Source organism: Portunus trituberculatus, chromosome 21 (genome assembly GCF_017591435.1).
Source record: "Portunus trituberculatus isolate SZX2019 chromosome 21, ASM1759143v1, whole genome shotgun sequence".
NCBI lineage: Eukaryota > Metazoa > Arthropoda > Malacostraca > Decapoda > Portunidae > Portunus > Portunus trituberculatus.
In genome coordinates this window covers 6,412,427-6,428,088 of record NC_059275.1, presented here as the reverse complement: position 1 = coordinate 6,428,088, position 15,662 = coordinate 6,412,427, and the positions used below count along the sequence as shown (strand labels likewise).

General features: G+C 42.0%; 1 protein-coding gene across 2 annotated transcripts in view; it reads right to left on the bottom strand.

Moving 5' to 3' along the window:
* LOC123507149 (prothoracicostatic peptides-like) overlaps window positions 1-15,662 on the bottom strand; it is a 173,574-nt gene that overhangs the window by 148,316 nt on the left and 9,596 nt on the right. Inside the window, exon 1 of one of the 2 annotated variants that reach the window (XM_045259790.1) lies at window positions 4,900-5,048. The exons of the other annotated variant lie outside the window; for it this stretch is intronic. The gene's annotated coding sequence lies outside the window, so the exon portion shown is untranslated. Of the gene's footprint in view, window positions 1-4,899; window positions 5,049-15,662 lie in introns of those variants that run through there. 2 annotated transcript variants of the gene reach the window in all.

The window sequence follows — 15,662 nt, the reverse complement described above, 5'->3', positions numbered from 1 at the left end:
AGAGAGAGAGAGAGAGAGAGAGAGAGCGCTATTTGACCTCATAATCTTACTGCTGCTTGGGTAATGGACAAATTCTTGGTTACATGTAAGAATTTATATGGGACATTTGAAAGATTTACTGGCAACAAGAGAATTTTTCATGTAGGAGGGAACAGCAATCCAGATAACCTACAAAGATTATGGAAAAAAAAAAAAACACGAGAAAAAGTGTCAAAAAACACATAAAAAGAGAATTAATTGGTTAGGTCAAGATATAGAAGAACGAGAGAGAGAGAGAGAGAGAGAGAGAGAGAGAGAGAGAGAGAGAGAGATGGCTGGTAGGTGACGCTTTGTGGCCATAAGGATAACAGCATACAAACGTCCTAAAGTTAAGTACATGTAAAGTAGCGAGATAAGCTTAAGCACACACATGAATGCACATCAGCGAGTGTCACAGGTGAACACAAGAGGCGGAGCTGCAGGAGTAATGACAGTTGGAGGGAACTGTAAACTCTTAAAAAATGCACCAACTTGTTTGCTTTGACATGCCAGATAGAGAAATCGAGCTACATTTCCAGAGAGAGAGAGAAAGAGAGAGAGAGAGAATAGTGTTGTCATAAAGAAAAATCAAAACATCAGCGTGTGCTTTTCATACATATATATTAAGTGAATTGAATAGTTATTTTCTGCTTGCTTAAAATACCAAAATTAACGAATGGGTGTATCATAGCTGAAAGAAACATTTATACCCGAAAAAAAGGCAACCCTCTCTCCTAAAAGTAATTAAGCATGACAGTTAATGAATGAACCCGCCACTATTTGATTTCGGTACGTTAGCTATCCCATCAATTAAGTCAAAAGAAGACGTTATGAAAGAAACGCGTACAAAACTCTCTCTCTCTCTCTCTCTCTCTCTCTCTCTCTCTCTCTCTCTCTAATACATTAACGACAACATCAGGGTTTATTTTTCACTGTCATAATGTTACCTCCTCGTCTTCCTCCCTCCACTTCCTCCTCCTTTTCCTTCTTTTCCATCTCTTCCTCCATGTAATTAAAAGTCGTGTCGAGGCACTTTTCCCTCCCCACACTGGACTAGAATATTACATTTAAATCCACTGAGTACATGCAAGGGTACGACGGAGGTGAGAGGGAGGAGACTGGGGGGGAATGAGTCGCACATATAGGCTCGTCAAGACATAAGAAAAAATATTGGATAAAAAAGGAGATGAATTGGATAATGGATATGGGTTAGTGAAGTTAGGTTGGTGAGAAGTAGCAATGATGAGTGGTGAAAAGTTGTCAAAATAACAGTAAGAAAATCAAAGAAACAGAGAGAGAAGGAAATCAGTAGAATGGACACATAAACGGTAATTGAAATGAAGCAAAAAATAAATAAATAAATAAAATAATCGTGAAAGAAAAACTGAAGCAAGAAAGAAGGAAGGAAATAAGTAGGATAAAACAATGATAGATAAATTATACGTAATAGTAATACCTCATGAGAAAAAAAAATAAAGGAATAAACGAGAACATATTACATATCAGAATTATGAAAGACTACTGAGGAAAGAGAAGAGACGAATGTTGGGATTGGATACGAGAAGAGACACATGTAAGGTGAAAAAGAGGTGACAAGATTAAGAGGAACGAGAGGGAGATGATAGGAAATGTACAAGATGGCATAGAAAGGAGGGAGGATGAGGTGCGGTTTAAGATCTCGTGAAGGAGGAAATGAGAGAGTACCATGATAGGAAGAGGGAAGGGATAGACAGTAAGAATAGGGGAGACGACGGAGCGTTTACATTAGATAGCATCGGAATACGGAGGAGGAGGAAGAGGAAGAAGAAATATGACCAGAGACCTAGCAAGAAAAATAAGGAAAAAAAAAGACGACTAGAAAAAGGAGAAAAAAATATTTACCAGAAAAATGGGGAAGAGGAGAAAGGCATCAATGAAGAAATGGGAAATGGAGAAGGAAAGAAGTTACAAGACAAAAAAATAAGGGTGAAGGAAATGGGGAAGAAAGGAAAAAGAAAGAAAGAAAGAAAGAATAGAAATATAGATATTAGAGAACGGGAATAAAAAGGAAATATAAATGAGACGTAAAGGAAAGGACAAGACAGAAACACACAATGATTGATAACAGAGAAAGGGAAGAAAGTAAAAGTGAAAGAAGACAAGCTGACACACACACACACACACACACACACACACACACACACACACACACACACACACTCAACAAGATGCAAAGTGTAGCACCGTAACAAGTCCAATTAGATCAGCATCCCTCTATTCTTAACACCTTCAAACGAGTAATCTTTTCCTTCAGTCTCCCCTCCTCTCACATCAGCAAAGTATACATGCGCTATAAATATAAATAAAACCACACTAATAATACCACTAATATTAATAAAAATAGCCGTCCTGTTTATACAATACTTTTTTTCTTCTCTCTCTGGTTAAAGAGGAGTAAATATTTGTTTTTTTTTAGAAATCACTTTTAGGATTATGAAAGGTCTACGCTCCCCGTGTCAGTAAACATCAAATTAACCCTCAGTATGAAACCAGCAGGAAGAGAGACCACTACTGCTACTCCGCCTGTCCTTCTCCCTCTCTCCAGCACAGGTCTTCTAGGCAACTCTAGGCAACAATGGACGCTAGATTCCTTGCAAGTCAGTTTTAATAGGCCGGCATTACCTCGCTGCAAGATTAAAATGTAAATACACGAGTGGAGGGGAAGGCCGAACTTCATTTTCACTTGGCATTTAACGAGATATATATTTTTTTCCCCTCTGACAGACTTTAAATTAAGATGTTGGATGTGAATTATGGAAATGCTTACTTTTTTTTCATATGTAACGGATGGTCCATATATACATTTATTTCTCGTTTTTCTCTCTCTCTCTCTCTCTCTCTCTCTCTCTCTCTCTCTCTCTCTCTCTCTCTCTCTCAGGAGGAGCGCAGCCTGTCACTTTACGAGTAGAGCAAAAAGAATTGTCCACTGAGGGTTGTGTTATATTATTAAGTTCGTGTCCACAGGTCCTCTTATACACAAGGTTAGAACTCTCGTAAAACACTCGTGTGTGTGTGTGTGTGTGTGTGTGTGTGTGTGTGTGTGTGTGTGTGTGTGTGTGTGTGTGTGTGTGTGTGTGTGTGTGTGTGTGTGTGTGTGTGTGTGTGTGTGTGTGTGTAAGACCAGAGGGACAATAATAACAATGAAGGGGATGAACGAAAATAGGAGGAGATGAAGGTGTGTGTGTGTGTGTGTGTGTGTGTGTGTGTGTGTGTGTGTGTGTGTGTGTGTGTGTGTGTGTGTGTGTGTGTGTGTGTGTGTGTGTGTGTGTGTGTGTGTGTGTGTGTGTTAGAGAGGATAGTGCGATAGCAAAAGACAAAGACGTGAAAGAACACAAGAACACAAAAAGCAATTAAGAAAAAGGTAATGATGAAAAAAGAAAAACATTGATAGATACTCTAAAGAAAGAAACATGTGACACTCCCTTCCTTGCCTGTCAGTCGCAATGATGAAGGAAGGCGAAGGGAATTAGAAGAGATGGCAATAAGCACTAACACAAGATCGCAGTCGGATAACACGGTGAAGACTCATATCGGAAGTCTGAAGGGGTAACAAAAGTGTATTCAATTCCACATGAGCGCCGCGGAATGACAGCTACACAGGAAGACAGTTGAAAGTGCCTATTGTGAAACGCTTTGTTCTCTCATAACTAGTATTATTCAAAGACCACTGGGATGATTACTTCTCCTCCCATGACTTTCTTCCTGTTCATGATGCAGAATCTGTAAAACTATCGCTATAGTCATGAAAACTTCTAAAAATCTATTGAATCCTTGTTAAAACTATCACTAGACTCGTGAACCTACTCTTGAAAACTTCTATATCTTTCACTAGAGTCTGTTACAAGTTACTGAGATAAGACACAGCAATGTTTTAGAAGTGTAGCCTATGATTTAACCTATATCGACAAAAAAAATAAGAAGTCCATAGATTATTAACACATTTTAACCCCTTCAGTGCCATGACGCGTTTCAATATTCCTTCTTACTATTTAGTGATTTTATACAGCTTCAGAAACTTACGTGGGGATTAGAATAGTAAGGACTGTGGTCATTAGTCCTCTGACCTCCATAGACTTTCCAATGCAAATAAAATCATCTGATCGTACCCAAGAATGAGTCGCAGTACTGAAGGAGTTAAGCACAAATGGTTTTCCTACTTTTAGCGAAGTAAAACACTAATACTGAGAAAGATAAGAACAAAGAAATATTTAGGATTCTAAGTAACAAATTTTAAACAATTACCTTGCAATACTAAGAAACGAACCTATATGTAAGTAACCGGGAATCTCTCAAGTAACCCGCGCAGAAACACTGAAAAGATTCGGTGACAGGGAGCAGAGGCGAAATTCTGTTCCTAACTTGATTCTACTAGCGAGATGGGAAAGTACTGAGGCAGAACTTTGAGAGAGAGAGAGAGAGAGAGAGAGAGAGAGAGAGAGAGAGAGAGAGAGAGAGAGAGAGAGAGAGAGAGAGAGAGAGAGAGAGAGAGAGAGAGAGAGAGAGAATCTATACTCCTAACAAAGATATAACGCTTCAAAGATCAAAAGACAGCACCGTTTAGTCCCGAGCGAGGCAGTCTGGAACCAGCACCACCACAATCCGTCACAAATAAACACTCAATATAACCTTAAAGCTGCTACGAAAGATTCCTTCCTTCATCCTTCCATATCTCCATCAACAAAACCACTCGCAAGGCGCACCAGCAACCCTAAGCCCTAAGTCAAAGCTACAATCCGAGGCTAGACAGAGACACCCAAAGTTCAGCTACAAGAAGACAGAGAGCGCCGCACCTGTTGCCGCCGTCAGTGTGGCAGCGCGCGGCGGGAGTCAGGATATACTCACGTGTTTACTGTGGAGGCGGAGAGCGTGGTAGTGCGTCGGCAGTGTGGCAGCGAGTGAGCGGAGGCGCCTTAGACCCCGTGCGTGCGGTGGTCGTCGAGGCTTACACGTGTGCCACAGCGTTGCAGCCCCAACGGTGGTATAAGAACGAATGACCCAAGCAAGGCGAGACAGCGGCCTTATATAACCTGGGCATATGGAGGCACCTTTCAACACCTGCCACGTCACTATGACGTAACTGCTTTTTTCACAGATGGTGCAAGATACAAGATAGATGCCCGCCCTGATTGCCTGCTGGCTTGAGGGAGTGTTTTGCAGCACGCAACAAGAGTGACGGGAGGACGTGATGGGGTGACTACAGTGACGGCTACAGGAGGAAAGGTAAGAACAGAGGAGACTTGAGGGAGTACGGCAGTGATATTGAAGGTAGTGATGATGGTGGTGATAATGATCATAACTGTAAGGAAAATAGATAAACAGAAAAATTATAACAATAGCAATAATAATGATGAAAATAAAACCAATATAAATATTAACAATAACAATAATAATAATAATAATAATAATAATAATAATAATAATAATAATAATAATAATAATAATAATAAGAACAATAAGAACAACAACAACAACAACAACAACAACAACAACAACAATAATAATAATAATAATAATAATAATAATAGTAAGAGAAGAAAGAAGAAAAAGGAAGAGAAGGAGAAAAAGTAGTATAACAGAAGAAGAAAAATGTAGCATGAAAAAAGAAAAAGAAATATAATAAAAAAAAATCGAAGAAGAAAGCAGAGTATAATAGAGGAAGAAGCTACAAAACACCACTGAAAATCGTATATCATTATCTTTTTCACCAGATCACTCACAGCATCACTGACATAGCACGCATCAGGTGAACAAAGGCACGAGAAGGTGCTGGGATACTTCTGGGAGAATAGGAATAGAAACTTGCATGAGATTGAAAAAAGAAAAGAATAAGAAAAAAAGAAAGCATAAAGAGCAAAGACTGAACGAAGCAATCACTTGAAAAAAAGATTAAAGCTAAAAAAGAAATACAAAAGGGAAGAAGTTTTAATCCACAAATCCGGATATAAAAGAAGATAGAAGATAAGATAAAAAAAAAGGAAACATTGGTTAAAAAAATGCCACGGGGGAAGAAGTTTCAGTGCACAAAACTGATTTAAAAAGTAGAGGATAAGATTGAGTAAGGGAAACATTACTTCACGTATGAGATTGAAAATGAGAGAGAAACTTATCACGAAGGAGATAAGTACACAGACATTAAAGAATTCCACGAAAAGTTTGAAGAAATATATATAAAGACCGAAGATTAGTGTGAAGTCCCCAAGATCAGTAATTCCTTGTACATACCAACTGATCTTATTCCAGTTTCTTTCTTTTCTCATGTTAAGTATGAGTTTTATGTACTAACTTTAATCCCGCTCATATAAAACATCGAAATAAAAAGTAAATAAACCTTAAATAAAAAATAAATAAACATATACTATCCACTCAAACCTTTTCCTGCACTAGTTCAAATATGAGACAAGTAAATCCTTACTCCCCACTTCAAAAAAAGAAATAAGAAAAAGATACATACAGTACATACTTTAACCTGGTAATAAATAACATAAATATACTGTGATTTGCTCCCTCCCTGTCCCTCAGATAAGTTAGCAAAACCAAGTATTAATTTGAGGCGAGTCACGCTGATCAAAAAAGTAAGAAGAAGCATGAATTCACGGCGTATTCTTTGACTTTTAATAGCAATCCATTCCCCGTATAAGAGAGAGGTTGCGGGGGCATAAGGAAATGTCTCCTTACACTCATGACAATAAACAATCCATTCCCTTAAGTAAGATAGAGGTGGTGGAGGCATTCTAGCATATCTTAATCCACTGCGTATCCTTAAACTCATAGTAACAAGCAATCCACTCCCAGGAAGAAAATAAAACATTCTCGAGTACAAAGCAAACACTGAAAGAAAATCGCTGGTTGTGTGTGGGAAGGAAAATGTTTACTTGATAATCTAAGCCTTGGTGTTTTTATTTACGTAGGAAGGAGTTATCATGACAACCTAACGTGTCAGTGTGTGTGTGTGTGTGTGTGTGTGTGTGTGTGTGTGTGTGTGTGTGTGTGTGTGTGTGTGTGTGTGTGTGTGTGTGTGTGTGTGATTTTTACGAGTTAGTACGAGCAAAAGCAAACATTCAATCCGCACAATACAGTTCAACTCCATCTACATTTTTTTACAGAGAGGCAAGAAATGCAACACGTATATTGGGCAGATTGATGACATGTTTTTGGTGTGACTCCTTCCATCCATCGGCATTTCATTGTTCCTTTTATTATTATTTTTTCCTCCTATTTTCTTCACTACTCCAGATTGCTTGTTGGAAAGACTATGAATGACTGATTGATTTAATATCACGAATGGCGTGTGAGTTACTCAGAACGACAAGCACTGATTCCAATAATAAGGTTGTCAAAAGAGGGACTATCAAGAAAATTATAAAAACCTTCAGAAACTTGTATTTTTCCGCGTTTGAGCAGAATTGTCCCTCTCTCTCTCTCTCTCTCTCTCTCTCTCTCTCTCTCTCTCTCTCTCTCTCTCTCTCTCTCTCTCCACAAATGAGTGACAATATGAAGGAGCAGAAAGGAACAGAGGAAATTAGGAGAGAGCGCAATGATCCTCCTAAAACACAATCAAACGTCGCCAGCCGCTCAGCTCTCTGCCTGCTGTGCTTCCCCTCAGGCTCAACACAATGCTATGCTGCAGGTCTGGAGTGTACTGGCAAGGCAACACTGACGACAAACCAAGTGACTAGTACAAACTTGTCAATGTTCGTAGGTATAATTTAGTTCAGTAAGATCTAGTATAACAATGAAAATAATCGTTCTTCTCAGTCTTAATAATGTGATTTGTTTTAAGTATAGTGTATTTCTATGCATGAAGGAAGCTGGCTAAAGGTACAAATGATAGAGGGGATATGCCCACCAAGTTTCTGATCTTAAAAATCGTAAAACAAATACATTTTTACAACGGAGGTCACTTTACTTTCAGAGATGTCACGATACCCTTCTCTCTTCACAATTTCAAACGACAACACTATAGCCCGCATTCAGAAACGCCTTCCCCTCTCACTATGACAATTTTGCAAGACCACAGAGACAGTTTAGCCAGGTTATCTAGACAGTTTCTCCCTTTAGTAAACTGAAATCTTACCAATTTATCACCAAAACGCAAGAATCTTCAACTAAAGCCTTTGGAAAGTAGTGATGGTGAAAGAGCAAAGCGTTTCAGAATACGAGCCTGTATAGACACTGACAGCATGAAGAATGACACAGCACTTCAAACTTCCCAGAAATTGTAGTCGTATTCCTGCTGCGTAAAATAGTTTTAGATTCCTCAAATGACGGAAAAGACACTCTCTCATTAGCAGTCAGCGGTTGAAACGTCTACACCTGGAGAGCTGCAGACCCGCCATTCCATTTCCTTAAGACATCGCAGGGTAAGAGCACGGCGGCCTTTACTACTGGAAACGGCGAAAAAAAATAACATTATGATGACTACGCGAGTTAGGATGTTTACAAAAGACGGACTAACCCTTGGCCCCGGGCCGCTGGGAGGGGAATTAACCTGAGCTGCAGCCCTTCAGACCAGCTCAAAACTTCCTCGCAAAAACCAAAAGCTAAGCCAAACTTTTACATTCCACCTAAGACGAGTTTATTTATTTCTCTCGATCTCGTATGTTCTAGAGACGACGGCCGAGGAGCAGCGTGATTTAGGAGACGAGTATGTGGGTTTGTGGAGGCGTATGTGGGTGGAGCTGGTGGTGGTGGTGGTAGTGGTGGTAAAGGTGGTGGGCGGCGCTGCTGAAGGGGCGTGTGTGTGGTTAGTCAGAGTAGGCGGCGCTAGTAGAAATGCGTAGGTGGTGGTGGTGGTGATGGTGGTGGTGCAGTAGTGGTGGGCGGCGCGGATAAGGAGACGTGTGTGAGTTGTGGTGGTGGTGGTGGTGGCGGAACTGGTGGGCGGCCCGAATTAGTAGATGCGCGTGTGGGTGGCGGCAATACTGGGCACGGTGGAAGAATAAGGGTGGTGGTGGTGATAAAGATGGACGGTGCAGCAGAGGTTAGAGCATATGGATCTGGTGGAGGCTGGAGTGGAGCAGAGGCTGGAGTGAGGCCGTGAGACTGTGGTGTTGTGCCTTCACTCCACAAACGCAGCAACGGACGCCAATAGCTCAAAGTCAAAAGGTGTTTTAATGAGTTACGTGACAGGAGTTTAGGGCAAAGTTATGAGCACAACGTTATGTAAGTTACATTGTACTGCTGGGTAACATAGAAAGTCTGAAAAGGAACAAGAGTGTAGGTTGGGCTTCCTCACTCGGGGCAACGGTTTCCTAGCGGGTGGGCTGTGAGATAGGAGGTACCATAAAAAGTATCCCCTTTAGTCCATAAATTCCCGTGAAAAGTCCACATGGTATAAATAAGAAAAAAAAAAGAGAGAAGTGATACGAGTAGAACTAAGCTGTGAGGAACCACCTGACAAGAAAGACTAACAGCGCCAAGACGAGAGCACTAGAATGGCGCGCGGCGTCCAGTACAAGGAAACTTGGCATGATATTTACACTAGCATGAAAGATTTATTACTCTAGATCCTTTCTACTGAGACTGAACTATGTTACGTGGAAATTTTAGTTTGATCCTGGCCGCCTCAGAAATAGCTTTTCTAGAACACCCAGCATCACACACATTTCACCAACAGCCGTAGGGGAGGCACAGATGAACATAGGTACTGGTCCTCACAAACGCTCCTTCGGGCACCAAAATAACCTTGAGTGGCGTTACGTTCAGACCGCTGGACAGGCAATACTTTTCCGGGTCACTGACTTATGACTACTTTAAGATTACTTTATAAATAACGTGCAATAATCATGATATTACATACGGAAATTTGAAATATCCTGAACGCGGTAATCGGCTCCCCACACTCTCCACACCCCGACACCCCACCACATCCCCATTTGCGCGATGGACTTGAGGAAAAAGCTTAATGAGAAGTAACAAGCTGCCACTCGTTTTTGTGCGAACTCTCTGATAAGCAACAGCAATTCCTCTTCATAATTCCTGCCGTAATCCCTCGTTATCGGCTGACTATCTTGTGGCCCCCATTACGTCAATTTTCCTCCGGCCACTCCTCCGTCACGCTATCAGCACTTGACTCGTGACCTCACCGTGACAAACTTTCTTGCATTTCACGGTAAAATGCATTCCTTTATCACATTATTTTCCCCTTTCCGAGAATTACAATTATGAAAAAGGTGGTGAGCATGGGATCAAGCAGACGTCCACGCGTAGGTTCGAATCCCACCACATAACGCTTTGAAGCTTTACCATTTGTTGAGCGGTTTAAAGTTACATACATGTCACCATGATACCCAGGTTCTAGGTGGTTACACCAAAGATGTGCTTGAGTGGTGATATGGGCCCTAATGTGGGTACCACTATAAATAAAATTGCCTGCGACACTAATGGGCGGAAGTTTAACAGCGCTTCCCACATATACTCTCTAAGTATGCCCGCAGACGCTATAGGCCACAACATAAACACACACACACACACACACACACACACACACATATTTTTTTTTTTTTTTTTTACATTACAAGGGCACTGGCCAAGGGCAAACACAGTGTTGGAAAAAAAAAAAATCCCGCTGGTTGCCAGGCCCTGTTAAAAGAAAAGTAGAAAGAGAAAAAACAGAAAAATCTAAAAGGAGGGTCCAGTTAACGTAAGAGGTGTCTTGACACTCCTCTTTTGAAAGAGTTTAAGTCATAGGCAGGTGGAAATACAGACACAGGTAGAGAGTTCCAGAGTTTACCAGTGTAGGGAATGAAGGAGTGAAGATACTGGTTAACTCTTGCATTAGGAAGATGGACAGAATAGGGATGAGAAGAAGTAGAGAGTCTTGTGCAGCGAGGCCGCAGGAGGGGAAGGCATGCAGTTAGCAAGTTCAGAAGAGCAGACAGCATGAAAACAGCGGTAGAAGACAGATAAAGATGCAACATTGCGGCGGTGACTTAAAGAATCAAGACAGTCAGTTAGAGGAGAAGAGTTGATAAGACGAAAAGCTTTAGATTCCACCTTGTTTAGTAAAGCTGTGTGTGTGGATCCCCCCCAGACATGAGAGCCATACTCCATACACGGGCGGATAAGGCCCTTGTACAGAGCAAGCAGCTGGGAGGGAGAAAAATGGACGAAGACGCCATAGGACACCTAACTTCTTGGAAGCTGATTTAGCAAGAGTAGAGATGTGAAATTTCCAGTTTAGATTTTTAGTGAAGGATAGACCGAGTGTGTTTAATGTAGAGGAGAGGGAAGTTGAGTGTTATTGAAGAAGAGAGGATAGTTGTCTGGAAGGTTATGTCGAGTAGATAGTTGTAGAAATTGAGTTTTGAGGCATTGAACAAAACCAGGTTTTCTCTGCCCCAATCAGAAACAAGTGAAAGATCAGAAGTTAGGCGTCCTATAGCATCTCGCCTTGAGTCATATATATATATATATATATATATATATATATATATATATATATATATATATATATATATATATATATATATATATATATATATATATATATATATATATATATATATATATATATACATAAATAAAAAATAAATAAATAAATAAACAAATCTGAAATATTGACCACTTTTTAATGATTATTTGTTGTAATGAAACAGTAAAGCTTCCGCGAGTCAGAAGTGAATATTCTCTAAGGGTGTGAGAACGTAGACTTACACTCGCACTGAAAGACAAAGGGACGGAGTTCGAATTAAGAATCAGTACCGGGCGAGGAAAGGAAAGGAGGGCTGTAGTGGGTGATAAGTGATGCTGCTGAGGGGTCGAGAGAGAGCTGGATTAGAGAGAGAGAGAGAGAGAGAGAGAGAGAGAGAGAGAGAGAGAGAGAGAGAGAGAGAGAGAGAGAGAGAGAGAGATGGATGGATGGATGGATTTTGCTGTAGGCGCCGCAACAGCCAAGGTAATTTGGCGCCGCTACCAAAATTTAAATAGGACGAAAAAGATTATTAAAAGAAAAATTGTAAAATAACTAACAATTAAAAACAATACAATTAAAAGTTGCTAAAACACTAAAAACACGATAAAACCAAATACAACCTCAAAATGCATAAATAAAAATTCTAAAATTCACAAATAGGGGAGAAGGCCAGCCTCCCCCCAAAAAAAACAAAAATATCATGGCCAAGGGCCAGACACGCTGGTCCAAGGACCTCAGATAGAAGACAGACACCGCTATCTCCATCGCGGCACCGATAGAGGTAGCGGTGTCGCACGTCTATTAAACTAGGGCACTCCACAAGTAGGTGCCGTACTGTAAGTGGCACCAGGCAGTCATCACAGTAAGGTTGAGGGTCCCTGGTCAGGAGGTACCTTTGTGTAAGGTACGTGTGACCTATACGCAATCGCGCTAATAAAGTCTGTGCACTGCGGTCCCGGACATGGGGTGTATGTCCAGTGAGGGATAGAGGAAGTAGTGAGCTCTCCCATTTTTGAGGTTGCGACCCCAGTTAGCCATCTCCTCTGCCAAATTGCTGCAACTGCCTCAGTAATTAGAGGAAATACATCTCGAAACGGAACAGGGGCAGGAGATGGAGCGCGACTTGCTGCCTCTTTAGCGAGGCGATCTGCGTGTTCATTCCCTGGAACACCTACATGACCAGGGACCCAACAGAACCCAACACGATATCCTCTTCTGGTAAGTAGATAGAGCCACTCCAGGGCTGATAAAACCAAAGGGTGAAGGGAAATAAAAGAGGAGAGAGCAGTAAGAGCACTGCGACAGTCACTAAAAATTGTAAAAGACGAAACCGGGAGAGTAAAAATTATCTGTAAAGCTAGGACTATGGCAGACAGCTCCGCAGTAAAGACGGATGCCACTGAAGGAAGGCTGCCAGACCGATAAAAAGAGGGGAAAACCACACTAAACCCAACGCCTGCGTCGGATTTGGAACCATCAGTAAAAACAGGGATGTCATCAGAATGGATAAAAAGTGTTCTAAAAACCGTGTGTGGGACAGAGCTGGCAGAAAATCCTTCTTGCCATCCATGGCAGGAGGGCATAATGAAACAAAGGAAGCTGCCAATAACCAACTCGTGGGAGCCGGAAAGAGTAGACAGGAGTGGGGTCGATAGACAAGTCCATCATGAGGTTTGCCACTCGAAGGCCAAAAGGTTTAGGTAGACTCGGTCGAGTGACATACGCCTGCGAACGCGAGTCCCGCAATATTGACAGACAAGGGACAGAATCAGGAAGACGGTGGGTGCGAAACCAACACCGGAGCATCGAAGACTGGCGCCGGAGGTCGAGCGGCCAGAAACCAGCATCCACTAGAAGGCTAGGTATTGGAGATGTCCGAAATGCACCCGTAGCCAAGCGGACCCCAGCATGATGCACGGAGTCAAGCGTGCGTAGTCGTGCATCCGTTGCGGATGAGTAGATCTCACAGCCGTATTCCAGCTTGGGAAGTATAAGTGTACGGTGAAGAAGCAGCAACGTGTCCCTGTCCGCACCCCAAGAGGTGTGACTTAAAACCCGAAGAAGGGATAATGCCTGCCGACAAGACGCCTTAAGAGAACGGAAATGGGGAACCCAGGTGAGACGGTTGTCAAATAAAAGGCCAAGATATCGAGTCGCCTCCACGCATGAGAGGCGTCTATTGGCGAGGTATAAATCAGGGTCTGGATGGACACCACGGTTGCGACAAAAATGCATGACTACGGTCTTCGAGGTGGAGAATCGAAAACCGTTCATGTTGGCCCAACTGGACACCCTATTGATCGCCAGTTGGAGCTTGCGCTCAATCAGTGACATCCTAGCAGCAGCAAAAGAAATACATAAATCATCAACATATAAGGAGCTGTGAATGCCATCTGGAAGAGTATCTATCACACCATTAATGGCGACTGCGAATAGTGTAACACTAAGAATACTTCCCTGTGGGACACCATCATTTAGAGCAGTAGCCTCGGAGAGAACACTCCCAACTCGAACCCGTAAAAGACGTCTGGATAAAAACTGCTGAATAAAAATAGGAAGGTGGCCACGAAGGCCAAAATTAAACAAAGACTGTAAAATGCCATGACACCAAGCCGTGTCGTAGGCCTTCTCCAGGTCAAAAAAGACTGTTACTTGATGGTGGTGATTAGCGAAGGCCTCACAAATAGAAGACTCTAGGGATAAAAGAGCATCAGTAGTAGACCTCATCTTTCGGAAACCATACTGTACCGATGACAAGTACTTCCCCCTCTCCAAGTACCACATGAGTCTTACATTAACCATCTTTTCTAATACTTTACAAATGCAGGATGTCAAAGATATAGGACGATAGTTCGTAGCCTGAAGATTATTTTTCCCAGGCTTCGGAAATGGGAGAACCACTGCCAGAGAGAGAGAGAGAGAGAGAGAGAGAGAGAGAGAGAGAGAGAGAGAGAGAGAGAGAGAGAGAGAGAGAGAGAGAGAGAGACCTTGCTATAGATAGATTTAAAAGCAAAACTACAAATATAAAACTATTTGCATCATCAAACGGTATTAAAATCGTTAAGTATCATTATAACCACACACACACACACACACACACACACACACACACACACATTATCACCAACACAACACAGGTTAATGACACAGAGTTTCTTGATCTTTTAACAACTCGTCAGCTCCTCCTCCTCCTCCTCCTCCTCCTCCTCCTCCTCCATTGCTTTGTTATCGTCATCAAAACCATCACAATCATCACAATCATAACCACGTCACCACCACTGCCACACCCGACTATCAACACAATGAGGGCGCCCTGTTGTCCCTGGAGATGCCGCCGCGTAACCACCACCACCGCCACCCCGTCACTCAGCCAGACAAATGAGGAGGTAATGGATGCATTGCTCCACACCGCCAGTCTCTCCACACACGCCCTCCGAGGACGCCCATATCAATTACTGAGCGTCAAGAGGATTATCTGAGGCTCCAGCTTGGTCACCTCGGCGGGAACTGCTGTAGGGAGATCAGGGCTTAGAAATATTTTTTTATTTTGCTTACTTATTACCTCTCCAATCTTAATGTCTGTCCGTCCGTTCCTCAGCCCGTTCGTCCGTCTCTCTCTCTCTCTCTCTCTCTCTCTCTCTCTCTCTCTCTCTCTCTCTCTCTCTCTCTTTGTTTTGCGGTAGAGTTAACAATGACTCAGGTGATATTCCCAACAGGTGTCCCTGCTTGGATAACATTCAGTGAGCAAGTCATGAGTGGCAGGCGGGTGTGCGTGGTGTGTGCGTGAGAGTGTACAAGGAAATGGTACAGTTTAGCATGACCTATCGCAGTCTATAAACATGCCACTTGAATAATTATCATAAACTTTTCAGTCAATAGATAAATGTAGTGGCGTCGCAGAAGACAAGGGCAAGAATGTCACCACCTTTATTCTCGAAACTATTCTTAAAGGTCACACACATTACAAGTCACGTTCTCATGAGCGTCTTTTTTTTTTTTCCTAATGTGAAATTCATATTAATCTACAACTATAATCATGAAAACACTCCTGGACACCTCAGTAACTCTACCCACAGTGTTTTGATAGACGAAACGTTTAAGAACACTGATCCACAAAATTGAAAATAGGGACCCCCAGAATCAGTGAAGCCAGTAGTGATCCTCTTCCCGAATACGGATCCCTGAATAATCG